Source organism: Zootermopsis nevadensis, unplaced genomic scaffold (assembly GCF_977971745.1).
Source record: "Zootermopsis nevadensis isolate Lab colony 2312 unplaced genomic scaffold, Znev_1.0 Znev_ptg000022l, whole genome shotgun sequence".
Taxonomy (NCBI): domain Eukaryota; kingdom Metazoa; phylum Arthropoda; class Insecta; order Blattodea; family Termopsidae; genus Zootermopsis; species Zootermopsis nevadensis.
This window is the reverse complement of record NW_028259154.1, coordinates 3,105,904-3,125,074: the sequence shown is the minus strand read 5'-3', so window position 1 is coordinate 3,125,074 and position 19,171 is coordinate 3,105,904. Positions and strand designations below refer to the sequence as shown.

The following is a 19,171-nucleotide window of genomic DNA, read 5'->3' as shown; positions in this document are numbered from 1 at the left end:
TTTAATCGTCACATTATTTAGACAGAAAGATGAAATATTTAAAGGTAAGTGGTTGAAGACTTTGCTGAACTTTCACTCGCATTTAAGCTTTTCATGAGAAATTTTTTTCTAAGATATAAACAGTAGACTAGAGGCTGGTAGACAAGTGGGGCTGGAAGTAAATTCAGAAAAAACTAAGCACATGTTAGTATCTCGTCATCAGAAGACAGGCGGGCAGAATTATCTTAGGGTGGCTAATAAATCCTTTGAAAGGGTTACAAAGTTCAAATATTTGGGAACAACAATAACAAATCAAAATGATACTTGTGAGGAAGTTAGGAGGAGACTAAATTCCGGAAATGCTTGCTACTTCTCAGTCCAAAATATTTTGTCTTCCCGTCTGATTTCTAAGAACCTGAAAATTAAAGTATACAAAACAATAATCGTGCCTGTTGTTTTGTATGGGTGCGAAACATGGTCTCTCACTCAGAGGGAGGAACACAGATTGCAGGTGTTTGAGAATCGGGTGTTGAGGAGGATATTTGGGCCTAAGAGGGAAGACGATGGGGCGTGGAGAAAACTGCACAATGACGAGCTTAAAAATCTGTACTGCTCCCCCAGTATTGTGAGGGTGATTAAGTCGAGAAGAGTGAGATGGGCGGGACATGTAGCGCGCATGGATGGGACAAGAGGTGTGTGCACCGGGTACTGGTTGGGAAACCTGAAGGGAAGAGACCGCTGGGGAGACCTAGACGTAGATGGGAGGATAATCTCAGGCGAGATCTATGGGAGATAGGAGTTGAAGGAAACTAGATTTTGTTTGCCCAGGACAGGGTCCGGTGGAGGGCTTTGGTTAATTCGGTGATGAACCTTCGGGTTCGGTAAGCCATCTAGTTAGTTAGTTAGTTAGATATAAACAGTAGACCAACTTAACAAACAAAGGATGAATGGTATTAAACACTTCGTTTCAGGAATTTGAAGTGTCACATAAACACGCGGAGAGTGTACAGCAGTCGAATGGAGCAGGTCCCTGAACTTGGTAGTACGTATGAATTTGCCTGACTAAACGCCACCATTTCTCATACGCATAACAGAAAGGGGGGAGTGGATCCGACCGCAATTTACCTCTGTTTATTTTCTCGGTCGCCCGGGGAACGAGCTCTATCTTTGTTTATGCGTATCAGAACGTCGTTTAAAAAGGAAAACGCTGCACTGTTCGGTGATGCATTTTTATTTAAAAATATATTTATTTAAACCTTCCCTTTTACGTAGGAAAACTGTATTTTTATGGACCCTGCCTCGACGCGGCTCATAAAACGACTATCAACTGAGACCGTCTTTTAAAATATGGAACCGTTTCCAACATGGTCGGTTGGCGAACCATTACGGCACACGATTTATGGGCACGAGATGACCACCAGCGCTACTGCTATGGATGCTGCGAAGGGAGAGATGGTCCATCTCGCTAGATAATGCCCTCACCCCTCTCGAGCGTATGACTAGAGCCTTCAGTGCTGGACTGGACCTAACGGTAGCCCGAATGAAGACTTTAGCTCAAAACAGGAATAACTCCGAGGCAAGTACTCCTGCAGGAGGGACACGTTGGACTAGTGGTTTTCAGGCATTACTGAACCGCTACTCGACCTTTACAAAATTTTAGCCACAAAATTAAAAATGCCAAATCTTTAAAGTTTCGAAGTTATATTAAGTCAGATATTTGAACAATTAATGGTATTTAATCTTAAAACCTTGTATACGTACAGTGTTGAATATTTATCTAAAAATATATAAAATTATTTATGCAAACAAAATAGTTTACAATTTAAAAAAGACACTTAGTGCCAAACGCGTTTCGACCTCGTGAGTTCATCATCAGTGGCAAAACATTAATTCATTAGCCTGTCTATTAAATCATACAATTCATAAGACGATGGATTGTTATAAAGCATAAACGTCTGTACTTATAAAACCATACTTTATTATTATCTAAATTAAGTTACTTACTTTTATGTTAACTGACCTCAGTTGAGGTTTCCGTTGTTGGCCTAGAGTGCCACTGATGATGAACTCACGAGGTCGAAACGTGTTTGGCACTAAGTGTTTTTTAAAGTATAAACAGTTTTGTTTATACACATGATTTTATATATTTTAGATAAATAATGGTATTTAACCAGATATTATGCCAATAGTTCTATCCTGCTTATTAATAACTATTAGGACAACAGTTTAGAAAATAAGAAACTTACCTTGGAGGAACCGCTCAATGAAGTAGTAAATTCAAGAGTGCGTCGAATATCGTATTTCACAATGAGTCTACAACGATGGTTAATAAAATTGAATAAAAATATAATTAACTCTAAGTTGTTATACACAGCACAAGAATTGTTAAAATAATTGTTGTGCTGGAAATGTAATTCTCCGTCTTTCATAACATTCTCGTTAAGAGGAGCCGGTTGATGGACTCTGCTCTGAGCCAGTTGAATCCATTCCATAAAACTAACGAAATTTGAGATGAAGATGGCTGTCTTCTGGGTTGTCGCGCGTGTAGTCTGGTAGAAGTTTACCGACGTTTCGGAAATTCTTACATCCAGCACCAGGACGATCATCGCCCTGGTGATGGAAGAAGCAAAGACCTCTGAAACGTCGATAAACTTCTACCAGACTACACGGCGCAACAACCCAGAAGACAGCCATTTTCAGGCTCACCGATGTGAAAACCTCAAATCGTAATGAAACTTGATTCAATTATTTTTTAGAATAAATTGCAGCAAAATATTTTGATTATTTTGGCCTCTAATATGAATTTTTTGTGTAAATAATTAAATCCATTTATTTAAGTGCCTGGCAACAGCCAAGTACTGACAAAAATAATAATAATTTATAGTTAACTTAAACATAAAATACAAGAAGTTAATAATAAATCTTTAAGAGTTAAGTGGGCCAAGTACGAGTGACGTTTGGGGAATGTTTATATCACACGGCGTGGAATTTGACTTAACCCATTGAAGCTCGACGTTAATCTGGATAATAAGAAGCCTTTAGAATTGAGCTGAATAATAAGCTGCCTAAAAGTAATTCTTGCCTCCGAGAGAACACAGTGGATTTCCATTATATGAATCAGTTGGTTAATGTTGTTTATGTAAATCATCGTCCCTTGTTCTGACAATCGTAAGCAGCCCAAAACATAGGAAAATTGTGGAATTTCTGAGTGATCCCGGTGATTTACTCATGGAGAGAGACAGTTACCACTGTATTTAAAAGATTAAACGGCTCGCCTAGTGACATCAGGTCGAAGACGATAGACTAAACATTTAGCTCGGAAGTAGAAGACAAGAAATGCATGTAGAATTTTTGGTAGGAAATTATTCAGTTGAAAGATGAAGAAAAAGGTGGTAGGACATCGTTATGATAGATTTATTATTATTTAGTGTTCTGTCTGACGACAGGTCCATATGAACAGGATCCTTCCATCCTTTTCTCGGACTGGGACCTGTTCATATACGTTCTTGGCAGATGATCCAGAAGTGGTTTGCCATTGCCTTCTTCTGTGTGTGAATGGAGTAATTGTTGGGATGCCACGGAGGAAAACTCCGTGTTGCCTAGACCACGGCCTTTTCTAACACAAGTTATAAATTCGGGCACCGCCGGGAATCGAACCCGAGAGCCCAGGATTACAAGGTCAGCGTTCTAACCGCTGGACCACCGTGGCTACTATGATAGATTAGTAGAATGAAATAAAACTTTGTGATAATGGGAGTTGGGTGGAACTAATTCAGAATTGTTTCCGACGGCTGACTTTGAGATTCTTGTGACAGGTTAGGTTTAGTTTAAATTTTTTATTTCGTAGAGTTGGTCTCGTTCTGTTCTCACATGTTCAGTTCTTGTGAAGAACGAGAATCAGTAGCAGCGGGGAATAAAAAGACACGGGTTTGAAGTTTTGAACAATATCCCCCAACAACCACTGGCTATTTCTAATCTTGGTAAAGTGCTCAGTATAACATAACGGGGCCGTCCTGCAGAAGGGAAGGGGGGGGGAATAAATCCTCTCTTTTCTGGCTTCTCCACCCCCCTCTATGCATCAATCTTATTTATGTGGCTACAAAACTCGCGAGATGGCTGGCTGGCTATTTGGTCCAAGCAAGCGAACCTTAGACGTATGTTACTCCAGCCGGGGGGGGTGGTGAAGACGCTGCTTTTCAAATGGACGATACTGCCCACGGCCACATCCCCCTTATATGCTTCTTTCCTGATTCTTCCTTCCTTTCTTCATTCATCTAATTCTCTCTCTTTTTTATCCGTCCAATTCTGTTCCCACCGCCCACAATCCTCAATCTTGTAACCTCTGGTCACCGGAATAGCGACGTATGTGACACGAAGATAAAGTTGTGTTTTGTATAAATGCCCTCATAAATCTCGACACTACACAGAAACGTCGCTTAAGTAATTGAATAAAAATTTTCTTGGATATTATCCATCGTCTAGTAAATATAAAACGTAAAAACGACGTTTCGGAGATGGTTCCTACACAGTTGGGCCCACTAGATAGAGCTAATCCCTATATCCGGACCATAGGTAGATAGAGTCCCATCTCCGAAACGTCGTTTTTATGTTTTATATTTACTAGACGATGGATAATATCCAAGGAGATTTTTATTCAATTGACTCTTCACCATCGTAAAGAAGTTTTAGATTTGATATAATTTAATTTCCGTTTATGTATTGAAAATCTTTCATTTGCATCGAATGGGGTAACAGGAAGATCGAGAAAGGGAATTATAAGGAGTCGTTAATAAAATACTTGAAGGTCTTTCGTCTGGAAACACTGAGAAGAACCACGAACAACCTCATTTAGATTAGAGAGTAAACCGACCGATGTCTGCTCAATATTAAGGCATTACCACTGCTTTAACCTGCTCGTATCTGTAGTATTTGGGAACCGAGATAAACCACAGCGGATCCTTACACTTGCTTTTCTCAATTTTATTCGTGATTCAGAATGCAGTCCGTCGGTCATTGCTTCGCCCTCGGAATCTTGCCGTCATCGGAGACAGAACCCAAGTCCTCCCTTCCACCATAAAATACCTAATTTTATCTTATTCACACTCGCAAGTATAACATTTCAAAGACAATTCCTCGATGTACTTGTCACCTTAATGCTTTGGAAACATCAGTTACATTCGAAGAAAGTGGGCACTCCTTTCTCGGAATTTTAATCGGACACATTCGTACGGGTACATTGTCCGTCAAGTAGCAGGTTCTAATCTGGGACGAATTACTAGCCACCCCGTTCCTGTCAGCTGTCTCTCAAACCGAATACTGGGACAAAACTGTAATTAGCCAGGGGTTTCAGTTGACTGACTGGAGATCACGTGTCTTACCTCCCGGTCCAGATTATACTTTAATTCATAAGAATTCTTTTAAAATTACGTGTTTTCTTAAACTCTCCAAAGTTCATATAAATTCATTTTATCTTTCCGAATTTCTTTGCTACATTTCTTTTACTTGTTTTGATGTTTATCATTCTCCTTTGGTCATCAACTTCAGTATACGCCTACTTCTGGCGAGATCTTTGCAACATCTTTCTCCGTGACTCCTTAAACATGCTCGCGGAAATCCATTAACAATGTCTGCCAGAATGCTCCGGTGCAATATCCCAGAAGACAGCCAGCTACACACTCGTCTCTGTGAAAATCAAAGATCTCGCCTACATGTGATTTTTGTACACTATCTGCTTTATTTTAAACTTTATAAACTTTTTAAAACTATTAGCTAAATCTGGTAGACAACTGTCGTTGAAGACTGTCTAGTCTTATAACTCAAAGTAAACAATTTGAATTTAAAAAGTTTTATTCTTCCAAAGATTTCATAAAAAATTGTCATTTCAGAATGTAAATATAGGTATACGTATCACTAATTCTTTTGCTAACAAATTCAATTCTACCTTAACACAACTTTTCTAGTTGTCGCTCGTCATCTTTCGATTTGAATATTTTACCAACGGCTCTAAACTCTGGATTATTCTCAAATAAATCTTGTAGTCTTATCCTGTTTCAAATTTTTAAATAATATGTAGGATTTTATGTTCTCATGGCGGTGAGTATGAAGATGACTGTCTTCTGGGATGTTGCGCCTTGTACTCTAGTAGAAGTTTACCGACGTTTTAGAGATCCTTACTGCCTCCATCCTCAGGGAGATGATAGAGGCAGCAAGTACCTCTGAAACGTCGGTAACCTTCTAACAGACTACACGGCGCAACAACCCAGAAGACATCCATCATTGAAATAATCTTTTTAACAACAAATAAGAAGATATATTAGTAAGATTAAATCTTGAATTACTCCGTCCCAGGCGACTACATCTCGGTGTCCTATTTGTCATCAGTACTTTTCTGTTAGCCCATAGAGCGTATACTACTTTCAAGGAGTCTGAACGGGTTCATAACACCAGAAATAGACTTTTTCTGAACTGAAAAAGATCGTGTCTCCTAATCCGTAAAAGCTGAAGGAGGTTAATTTTGTTGTTGTTGCCAGAAAGTATTTCTTAGAACCAGATTAGCTGCCTGAATTTACCACGGCCGTATCTTGTGTTCAGAATCGATGCAAACTACACGTCCACCCAATTTACATTACAATTTACTTGTGAACTGCAATAGTGAACTATAGAACAAAATGTTCCGTAGGCCTAAACAGAGGCATTCTGACTGCTCTAACCTGAATGACCGAAAGTCGTTATTAATTAAATTTCAAAGCCACTTTACTTTCTTCTGAATGGGCCGCTCTGTCTCTTCAATCTGCTTTTATTGTAAATGAATCTTACTCCGGTAGAGCGTTCGGTGTTAAGGGACGCTGGACAGAGGTCAGCGATGCAGACAGACACTAGTAGCTTCTGTGATAACGCCATTGTTCAGTGACCCGACTCTGAAGAACGGGATTGAGTAGTTCTTGGGTCATTGGAGTCCTCTTCAGGTGTCGGAAGTACGTCACCTCTTTGGCTCTCGTGAATTACCGTGATCACATCGATTCGTACGCTATTTAACAGCGCTGTATAAAGAACTGAAGCACGGCGAATACGTCTGCAAAATGAAACAAATTTAACAAACTGAAGGATTTAGGGCAAAATGGACGTATGCCTTCTGTTTACGAGTGATTAAGAAATGCCACAAATAAAAACTCATGATCGGCAGTGACTTGGTAGTTGATAAGAATTGTCTCTTCGGCTAGACTTTTCCGGTTTGTGAGTGGCTTATGTGGTCCGCGCTGAATTTTATTTATCTAAAACACCACTCACTTGATACAATCGCAGGTAATAGATCTATGGATAAAGTCAACGGTATAGTCTGCCTATTTTACGTAGACCTCTTTTATGCGCATTGTAAGATTAAGGTACAGCCTGGTGGAAGTGTAATGGCTTTGTGTCACACAACGTATTCTTTTCATAAACCAATAACTGGTGTCGCTTCGTCAGTGGATAGTCCGAATTGAGAGTTCTGCGCATCTCAGATGCCTAGCTATAGCAGACAACCTGTACCATTCCATTGCTAATGTTGATTGGGAATAATGAACTGGCACTTGGTAGGTTTGATTTAGGAATAGAGATTCTTTCTTAGTTACCGTCCTATTTATACGTAGGTCTAATATTATTTTCCAATGAAGAAAAGTACAATTCATACGCGTTTTACAATATATACGTCCCTACTTAGTTGTGATTTGTAAAGAATGTTTTAGTTTTTCTGTGTTTATATAAAACATATATTATTACATTCACGTTAGATATGTTTTTACTAAAAGATATCTTTTGAGGTCACAAACAAAATAACAAAATTGTAACAGAACCGAGATTTTTTATCTTAGAAGTCAAAGCTCGTCTAAATAATATTTAAGAATTTAGTCCGTACCGCGAAGAAAACACATCACTTCACCATTACAAACGTCAACTAATCTAGAATCTAAAGACCCCCATAAATACGAAACAGATAATTATTATTTTCTGAACCAGGTGAGACATTAGGCACAGTTGACAGGAGGCTGTAAAGAGTTGAAGGTGATTTTTACGCGAAACGACAATCACAACGCAATCTATAACAAATGAACTATAGCTGAAGCGTTTCGTAATGTCCCTTCGATTTGTTTCGTTACAGTCCAACTCCTGGCGTAAAAATTGTACGTTCGGGAATTCATTTTAATTAATTCTTCTGCCAACTGAAAGTGTTAACGCTACTTAAAATACGTCAGATTTTCTGAAATACAAACAAACCGACGCGGGAGAAAAAGAGGGAAAACGTCGCCTAATAACAACGTATAAGCCACGGTGGTCTAGCGGTTAGAACGCTGGCCTTGTAATTCCTGGGGTCTCGGGTTCGATTCCCTACGGCGCCCGAATTTATAACTTGTGTTGGGAAAGGCCGTGGTCTAGGCAACACGGAGTTTTCCTCCGTGGCATCCCAACAATTACTCCATTCACACACAGAAGAAGGCAATGGCAAACCACTTCTGGATCATCTGCCAAGAACGTATATGAACAGGTCCCAGTACGAGAAAAGGATGGAAGGATCCTGTTCATATGGACCTGTCGTCAGACAGAACACTAAAAAATAATAATAATAACAACGTCTAAAGCCGTTAACGAAACAAATGACAGGATTTAAATTGGAAAAGTGTCGATTACATCCGAAAGAGAAAGGCTGGTCGCAGGAAGGAAGATCTCTGAGGAATTCATGTTGAACATGTTTATCAGAAATCCCTTATTAACTTCAGTGTTTGATAATAGAATATAAAACTTTAACACAAGCGATAGCTAAACCTCCCTCCATTCCTCATACCAATCCACTTCAATGTTTTCCACCCATTTCATTATTCTCCTCAATTTCCGCCGCCCAGTTAAGTCTCCCAACCAAAATTCTTTAAGCATTTTTCCTTTCTAGTCTCAATTATATAACCATTTCACTGTCATAACAAGATTGTGACTGTCTTTCGGATTGCGCCGTGTAGTCTGGTAGAAGTTTATCGACGTTTCGGAGGTCCTTGCTGCTTCCATCATCAGGGAGATGAGTAACGAAATTGTTGACTTGTTTCATCGCAAATTTTGTTAAAATATATCCCTGGCAAGTTTTATCTCCATATAATTCCTTTGAGCACAGTCGTTTATGAGAAGCTGTCAGTCGTTCAGCTGCTCAAGTAATTCCCCGTCTTTTATGGAACCCAATAATTTATTTCCATTCTCACAAACTCCAAACTGTACTGTAACTATTTATTTTTATATGTTATTTAACAACGCCTTTTCAGTTCGTCAAACATTAGGGTCAAACTGTGCTGTATAACGAGCCAGATTTATCCAGTCCACGACCTTTTACCCTGTCGTATTAATATTTAATCTTTATTTTCTTTCTTTTGTGTTTTCTAAAATATGCCTGCACTTTCGTCTTCTCATTCAATTTGAATCGATCACTCTGATGACATTTCGTGAGAATACAAAATTATGAAATTGCATTTATACAAATCGTAGTGGACTAGTGACCTAACTTAGGGATGTTTCAGGACATAATTGCACCTCTAATTGAAGCCTGGGTGTTGTATATTAGGTCAAACTTTTAATTTCATAAATAATGTCTGCAAGAGAGCGAGAACTTTTCCATCTCTTAGCGTTCCTCTTTAATAAAGGGACAAAAGTTTCTGTACAATCTGACAGACAGACGTGTTTAAATCTAAGTGATTTTATCAGTAAAACAGATTTCATTCTTTTCATTTCTCGTGTGCTTACGCCGACGTCGGGGGAGGGGAAGCTCATATTTTCCTTTACTAAGCAGTTCCGTGTGCCCCAAACGATATACTCGATGAATATAAGACGGGATGGGACCGAGATTAAATTTTTGGAACATAATTCTACATGAGGATGCTGGAAGGAGAGGAATTTGAACTCCCCTTTCCCGTTATATACGCGCCCAAGATGGAAGAGAAATCTTAATAATTGCGACATAAACATTATGGAAAAGGCGTTCCTTAATGGTCGGATATTGTAACTTACAAATATATTCTCAGACCTAAAAACATAGGATCCTTAAAATGGTAACTGACTGATTCTGGCAACAATCTTTCACTCCAGGAATTATTAAGTTGAATTACAATTGTTTATATTGTTTAAATCTTGTCCGTCTAATCACAATAAATTGTTATTAAATATTAAAATATTACCATGATGGTCTAATGTAAATCGAATATTTCGATAAAGAATATCATTTAATATTTTAAATGTTAATTATTGTAATATTTTAATATTTAATAAGAATTTATTGTGATTAGACGGACAAGATTTATACAACATATATTTATTATATCACAATATGACGCAACTTTACCATCTTACAATTGTTTACTAAAAAGCAATATTTTTGTGCATAATTTATGGGTAAGCCTATTTTGTGGTCTATTTTTATACAATTTCACATGCCTAGATTTAATTCTTCACAGGCATGGCAGTTATACGTGAGAAAGAATATAATATTTCGCGTGGCATCCATGTTATTTTTTTACTTTCTACAAAGAAATTACCACAACAAAATAGCATATTTTTTTTAACTGTCTGTTTCCATATGCTAGAGGAATTCAGAAACGTATATAAAATATAAATTTTATACAGTTCTCATCTCAAAAGTTCGCACGTGCGCCATCTTCTTATTATCAACCCTAAGAGAATTGAGAATTACAAATTTGAAATGGCCCCAAGTGGAATAATGTTCAAGTCATGTCATGAGAATTATTAAAGCTGCTCTCGGGTTAAAACAGGGAGACAGACGGACAGACACAAACAGTCCCGTATGAGTTAATTTTGTCCACAAGTTTAAGAGAACACATAACGTAAAGTCTCAACTTTACGGCGTAACTAACTACAGAAAAAAAAATTCGCAAATAGCCAGACCTCAGAAATAAATTCCTCGCCTTAGGTTTTCGCTGGACTTAAGGCTCTCAGATTCGAATCCGGCTCGAGACATGACGTTTTCCCGGTTGTGTGTTCCCCTTTTCTGTACTGTGATAGCAGAACCCTTTCGACATTCTGATCACCAATACGAGATATTCTACTGCGTATCTGGAAGATGTACTTCATCATATTTGTACATAGTTTATAATCTTCGCAAAATATTAAGGACGATAAAATTTCCGGTGAGTGTAACACGTATGGAAATAATAATCAAAAACAAAATTTTGGTCGAAAAACCTGACGTAAACAAGAGTATAGGCCTACTTGAAGCATAAATGTTCCGATTATGAGATAATATTAAAATGAATTATAATAAAGTAGGTTTGTGTTAGGACGCGAGTTGGATTAATCTGGCTATTAATAATGAGCGATGTGCTGTCATGAACATATACGAGCCTGGCTTTATTCATGTGATGGAAGTTTAAATTATTTAAAAGACTAAATTGTAGCAATTTAAGGGTCTCTGTTTCATGGAGTTAATTATAATGATAATTATGTGCTTTGTTAAGAATTTCGTTTGTTAATGAGAAGACCAGATGTAATCGGAGAGCGTAGTGGCCCACAGAGAAACTTCCGCCAACATTTTTGAAACAGTTAGTAGTCAGCGAAGCACAATATATTTTGCTATCTCAGCTCTCCTTTCGCCATCCTTTTTGTGGATATTGTACGTAGAAGCCATTTCAAGGAAATTGCTGTTCGTATTATAATGGGCAGTCATAAGAGAAACTCGCTTTCTTATCTCACAAAATTAAATATTAAATTAAAATTGTAAGGAAGAAGCTGTCTTACTCTTAAGTATGTTCATTAGAAGAGGCAGGTGGTGAGTCATTCTTAGCTCCTCTTATGAAACTGAGATGATAATTAAAAAGATATAAGGCTGTAGTCTCATTTAGAATACAGCATTCTACAGAGAAGAACTGAAATGTGTAATCTGCCCCATAATTTGTGTCCAAGTGCATGTAATTATCACAAAAATTATTCTAAAAACTTGAAGCGAATAAAGTCTGGGAATACGTAGACGGCGGATGACAATATTACAAGTTAGGAAATACATGCATGGAGTAAAAACGTCGTGGCTTTGTTATTGCCCTCAGATCTTCAATTTGAAAAAGATCTCTTTCTGCTGTGACGAATTTAAAATCGTGTTTGAGTTTGGCAAAAGTTACGTCTGAGTTGTCTGGTGCCAGTGACCTTTGCGCGGATGGACGGTCTGGTACCTGTCTGACTAGGTGATGACGTCACTTTGGGGTATTCCCCATTGGCATTCGCGACAACGGTCACGTGGGCATTTCGTCCTACTGGGGATTTCCCAGGTTCACTTTGACGCTCAGAACCGAAATCTTGGTTTCTTGCGAAGCGTCAGCCATGTTTCTGCTACTAACGAAAAGAATATTGGTTAAGAAAATTGTAGTCAAACTCCCCAGTATAAAATTTCAAGCGGTAGACTGTCAGATAAAAGGACAGGCAGAGACGGTGAAGCTAATAGGCGTAATTTTACAATTTTGTTTCAAACGCGACTATAAACCGATCTTAAAATGTATGATATAAGAATTAGCACCGCGTTCGTCAGACTCAGGATAAAGTCTACAGACGCGAGCTTATGATCACACTTAGTAGCATTCTTTTGTTGGCTATTGGTCATCTGACAGGCCATAAGCTTCTCAAGAAGGACATAGTTCCATAGAGTTAGCGCATTTGTGGAATCATCTAATGAGCTGAATGTAATGTTTCTCACTGCTTGTACATAATGAAATTCTCATAGTATTTGTAATGAACGGTCCACGAACATTTTAGGCTGAAACGATCACCCCCCCTTGCATGTGTTAACAAACTTTCTTTTATTTATTTTAATCCGTCTGATCACAATATTTAAAATTTCTTATAATTAAGATAATAAAATATCATTTCGGAACATTTAAATGTTCCGAAATGTAAATCGATATGGAACATGAATGATATTTTATTATCTTAATTATAAGAAATTTTAAATATTGTGATCAGACGGATTAAAATAAATAATTGTTATAATATTCACAATAGGACGCAATTACACTATCTTATGAAAAACTTTCTTTTGCTGAACAAGGCGTTGCGGCGTCAGACCAAGTCCGCAGCGCCTCTAGCGGTGCCACTGACCGACGTAATTGTAATAATGACGAGTTCACTGGAGCGGATCAATATGGCCGTAGAGCGCCGTTTTTATCAACCTGAGCTCAATGAATGCCATCAAAGCGGGAACAGGTCAATGTCGGTTGCTGCTGATGTTAAATTGCTCTAATTGTGCTAGCTTAGAGGTTTGAAATTAAATTTGCGACTCCCATTTTATTTGGGTGCTGTCAAACACAGTGGCTCGCTCGATTGAATCTCTGCCTTCTTTGAACACTTGGTAGCCACTTTGTTGGTGCAGAACACGTCCTGTTACTGTAACCCGATAACTGATAATTGTGGTTACAGAAATCTAATCATTTGTACCTTTCACATCCCATTTCTATAAGATTCACTTTAATATTGTTTGGTTATATCTTCCCGTCGACACAATCCATAGCTTTTCATACTTCATCAGTGTACACTACATATTCGATAATTAATCACCTTGGAATATAATGACCCTAACAACATCAGGTTAATGAGATTGTAAGGCTCTTTATTAAGCATTTTCAAGTTTCTCTGTTTCTTCATGTTTCGTAAGTAATGTATCTTCCTCAGAATATTTTCTTAAAGAAATTATCCTATTTTATTAAACCGTGAGGTTAATTAATATGTTTATAAGCGCCCTCTACCGGCCTCTATAATGGCCCAGATAAATTAAGTTCTCACCCTGCTACTGCTTCTTTCAAATCATTTTTAATATTATCTTCCCCTGTCTGCTAAGATCTACAGTTTCTCTGCCTATGATATATGAATTTCTTTGTGTTCACTTCCGTGTTATATGCCCGGGACATCACATCTTCTTTTATTTGTTCGTTCTAATAATATTCGGTGAAGAGCGGGCATTTTGACGGAGTTCATTATACAATGTACTCCATCCTGTACATTTTTACTCTTAGATCTGGATGTTCTCATCGCCCCTTTCCAAAAACTGGCAGCCAGTGTTCTTCCAATAGGGCGAAAGACGATAAAACACCAGGCAATATTATTTTATTCTCTACATTTTTATAGGAGACGGCAAGACTACGTTTTTCTGAACAAGATGGTAGGTAATTCTCATGACGTCTCATTATCATCTCATAGACATTCACTAGACCAGTATTATTCAACCTTTTTTGTTCGCGTACCCCCAGATATAATTTCTCTTCGACTTTGTACCCCCTAAGAAGTTTGTTGTTTAATTCAAGTTATACTTAGTATATAATCTACATCTAAAATAAATTAAATAAATTACATTACTGATTATTCAGTGTTTATCATAAAATAATATTTTTTTTTTTTAAATTTCGCGTACCCCCGGGGGTACGCGTACCCCAGGATGAATACCACTGCACTAGACTACGTCTTATGAACTGTTTAAAATTAAAATTCAATGTCAACTCTATCCACAAATGGCTGCAGAGGAACGCATAGACATTCCTGTGCCTTCGATGAATTTTTAATCAAATCGACCGTACGAACAGTCTTGTGGCTAAATGCTACCTGGTGACAATTATTCAAATTAAAATTGTTTTATATCTTAATTGCGTCATGTTTGTGTTATATTGATACAATATTTTTATTTTCCGTCTATACACAAACTTAAAATAATGTTGTTTAAAATTATCTAAAATTATAACATTCTCAGTAGATACTGCATCTTGTTACTTTTTTTTTGTATCGACTATGTTTCAATGTGTATTATATCATCATCAGGTCTATCAATTTTAATATATTTTAAAAACTGTAGTACATTTTGCGTTGCGTTTATTGATTATTTTAATTTGTTTAATTTTAAGTTTTTTGTCTCTTCCTTTTGGTTTGGAGGTTGTACTTGGATGTTTTATATCTGTAAAATTAATTTTTCAAGTCGTGATTTTGGATATTGACATAGGAAATATAATAATTTAAAGAGTTAATACGTAAAAAAAAAGTAACAAGATGCAGTATCTACTGAGAATGTTATAATTTTAGATAATTTTAAACAACATTATTTTAAGTTTGTGTATAGACGGAAAATAAAAATATTGTATCAAATTAAAATTGTGTTTGTTTTATTAGACGAGTCGGAAACTTTAAAACGGTCCTTACAGCATTTTCTTTTATTTGTGAAGTGTCAGGACTGGCCACTGTGTTCCGCTGGGCACTAAGGATGCTGTAGCTGGACCACCGTGATCAATACAGAGAGGGGTGCAGGAAGGGAGGGTTTCTTCTTGAGCGGGCAAGCTCATTGCCGAGAAGACATGTCCACCATTTTCTCGGTCCACCCTGACCGCACCGCCATGATGACTCAAATATACAAGTATGCCAACTTAACATTTTGTGACGAAAAGGGGTTTTTGAAAGTGAAAATCTTCTGTTAAATTTTTTTAAACTACGTCGCAAAAATTTTAAAATCCTCAAAATTAAAATAGGCCTCTGTAATACTACAATTTGTAATGTATTTTGTTTTACCTGAGTGTGAAACTTGATATATTGTAACGAGGTATGGAGGAGAATATTTGGGCACCAGCTTTCGAGTAAATTCCAGAGAAATTTGGATGATGACGCATTTGATAATTTTAATCTTCACAAAGTTTTATTAGGGTGATAGGACTCGACGTTATTAGATAGGCGAGGCAGTCACCTGGATAAGACTGAGATCTTAAAAGTCCCTGATCCTTATGGAAAGCAAAGTCTGCTCTTCCGGCCCGAAGCCTCACATTATACTAATTGCTTATTAGACAAATAATAAAAATGAATTATGATTAACATCTAGTGTTTTAATTGTGCCTGATATGTGAAGACTCGAAATGATTAAGATTCTATTGTGACGAGATTTTCAAAGTGATGAAATTTTCGATTGCAGTTTTCTGTTTAGTGATGCTGATTATTCATGTAAGTGGTCCTTTAAAATGAATACGATATTTCCTCCAAAACGTTACTAAGTACCTGCACATTTTACCGTAGTCTTCCTAGGGAGTATCTTAAAACATCCTTATTTCGGGATTATTTCTGAGATTGTAATAGGCCAGAAGGCATGAATAAATAAATATAAATGTCAGAACATTTGTTCAGTGGTCATTCACACGTGGCCAGAACTGTGATCCTTTTTTCCTACTAGATTTGTTTACAAGGCTGGTAGATCTGTAGCGATTCACGGAGACTGAAGCTAATACATAGACCAGCCGAACTGTAAAATTGCTTCTAATTCAATACAATGACTAGGCTTGGATCTATTTATTCATGGTTGAGGGGAACATCGTCCTCTTAACTCGCCGTTAAAATTAAACTGGTGGATGTTGGCGGAACAGACAGCAAACTGGGCTTCGTGCATTATTGAGGGCGACATTTAGCTGTCACTGACAAAGCTGAATTTACATAAAGGTAACTAACTGTTCGGAGGAGGTAGATAGAAACCGGGGAAGGGGGGGTATGCATTATTGACGAGCTGTGATCGTGTTCAGGGTTGGTTCAGTTAGCGAGGGAATTGGTGACAAGGGAAGGGCGGAAGATATTGACTGACTGAGTGACTGGCATGTCGAGGATCGGGATGGAACACGCACAGAAAGTCATTGTGCGTGTGTGTGTGTGTGCCAAGTAGCACGCAGTCTGTCTGATGACTGACTGTCAGGTTGTCTTGAAGTATTGTCTACGTCACAGGTCCTCAGGGCCATATTATAACGATAGTGCGTGAGTTAGTTTCATGTTCCTGTTGACTAAATAGCTCGTTCGATGGTTAACTAATTGACCGACAAAGCTTGTGGATGTCTCCCTATTGTAACTTAATAAATGTATGATTGAATTGTCGGTAAGTTTGATTGGTGACTAATGATTTGTTTGTGGTTTCTTTAAAGACGCTGTTAGGGCGATTAATAAATTGAAAAAATTATGGAATAAACCGGCCACGACGTAATTTAAAATGTTATCCCTGCATTTTCGTGGTAAAACTGAAAAATACCAAAGGAAATTTGTTAGGATAGACGGTCTCGGAACCGAGATTTTAACCCAGTTCTCCCTGCGATATTAGATATATCGATTTTTACGTGGTGTGTGATAACAGAAAAATATACGCAGGTCTATACTATAAAGTCGTTACACAAAGCGTGGTCTTGGTCGCCCTTGTAATGTTGTAAGACGTGTTTGTCGTCTTCAATCAGTTCTGTAGTGACCTATGTAGGTAGAGGCCTTGCGACCAGGCTGATCAATCCTCCAAAAAGTCCCTCCAAATGTCTAAAAAGATTAAGAAACATCCCATGTGTGAACTTCAAGATCAAGTTCCGTCAAGGACTCAGCGAAAGTAGGTGCTATAATGTAAGACTTGCAATTTTGGTAATAATGTATCATAATTAATATGTTACCAGTTATAATATATATATATTTACAGACCACAGAGGACAGTGACAACATTTAAACCCAACAGACTGGTAGCATCAGGTGGACTTAGAAAATTGTATTTTTCTTTAAATATTATTAAGAAAATCAAACCAAAAAGGATGAGATAGGTGGAAAGGGAAATAGTTGAAAAATGCGTAGGAAATTTTAGTTGGAAAACCTGAGGGTAAGAGTTTACTTGGAAGACATAGAAGTAGATGAGAGGTTCTTAGGAAAGACCATGCTTTGTGGGTTTAATTTAAACATGATCTCATATTTGGTATAGTTCATAGACACCAAAGACCCTCATAAAATGGAAATGATGATATAAGTTCATACGCACTTCGTAATCCTTTAATATTGACTATGAGAACCGCGAACTTTTGCAAGGAAATTAGCAAGGTATTTCAGAACCAGATTACGGTCTGTACAACTTCAGCGTTAAGTTAAATCTATACAACAGTTGTAAAGTTAAGTAGTACCCATGTATTTATCTATAAGTTACTTAAATAAAGAATGTATATTAAATGTTGTGTTGGAAAACTGCATTGAAAGTTCAATACGACAATTTGTATAACGTCGAGTATACATGACGCTAAATCCGATATTTCTAAAAATTATTACTTCTGCAATAAATTTGTGAAATGAGACTTATTAACGGCTTTATTTAGTTTTGTGCAGTGTTACCAGTGTAGAAAAATTAAATTAATACTTGTAATAAATGAAAGTCTGGAGAAATTATTTGGAAAATACGAATTTCAAATTGAAGTAACACTTTTACGTTATTTTCATAAATTCTCTCTTACGTCACTTCAGCTGCTTTGTCATTCTGATCCAGCCAGAACCGACTTTTTGTCGCCGTTAATTTGCATTCCGCATTTTTCTTCTCTTTGAAAAGAAAACATAAAACATAACTTCATTGTCTGAAATCCTCGTAAGAAGAATCAGACAGAGAAGACGATAATGAATCGTTGAAAATTCCATTTATTATTTTTCTGTTCGAGACCCTTTCATCTCCCTTCATTCCACGCACATTGCTATTGGTTGGGATTAATTTAGAACATCTGTAGAATTCTTATTACAATGGGACGCTCTCCGTTCTGGGAAGGTTCTAAGAGAATATTTCCATACCATTCTTCTTTTCTTGTTTCATTATTAGAGGGAGAGCGGCCATCGAAGGAAATCGAGTTAATTTCCTGTCTTGTGAAGGTAGATCTTCAGGATAATGAAAATAAACAGCAAATGAAAATTTATGCGAAAATAACGTAAACATGCCTACGGTTGCTTTAAAAAACAAAGAAAATGCAATTTTCTTTTCGAGTTTAAGAAATAAAAGAGAGTAATTGTTTTAAGAACCCTCCTGGCATTAAAATTGCTTCACTAGAATACAAGCTTATCAGAAATTAAACATTTGCTGATTTCATTAACTCTGTAGACCGTGCTGAATAGAAAGTATTGATCTGAGGCACCTATTAAAGTAAACTTTGATCCAGGCTACGTTGCTATCGCGAACACGACACTTGGATTCTGTGGTTACAGAGGAGATTGGACCAGTATTTGCCCGGTATCCAAGCAAAGATGATTCAGGTTCGGACAGGATTAGACGTACGATCCGAACGTTTATATTCTGTTACTACTTAACAGATTTTGATTAAATTTGATAAAGGGAAACAGACGAATTTAAATTTGATCCGTGTTGATGCCATTTTACACGAAACTGATGTCGAACATTGTCGATTAT

The 19,171-nt window shown here is 37.3% G+C and overlaps 2 long non-coding RNA genes across 3 annotated transcripts in view; one reads left to right on the top strand and one right to left on the bottom strand.

Annotated features, from left to right (window-relative positions):
• LOC110841562 (uncharacterized) overlaps positions 1–16,002 on the top strand; it is a 188,548-nt gene extending 172,546 nt beyond the window's left edge. Inside the window, exon 3 of the long non-coding RNA XR_002547227.2 lies at positions 15,192–16,002. This is a non-coding gene — a long non-coding RNA (uncharacterized LOC110841562). The remainder of the gene's footprint in view (positions 1–15,191) is intronic.
• Positions 1–19,171, bottom strand: part of LOC110841561 (uncharacterized) — a 203,909-nt gene that overhangs the window by 114,578 nt on the left and 70,160 nt on the right. The gene's annotated exons all lie outside the window — the stretch shown is intronic.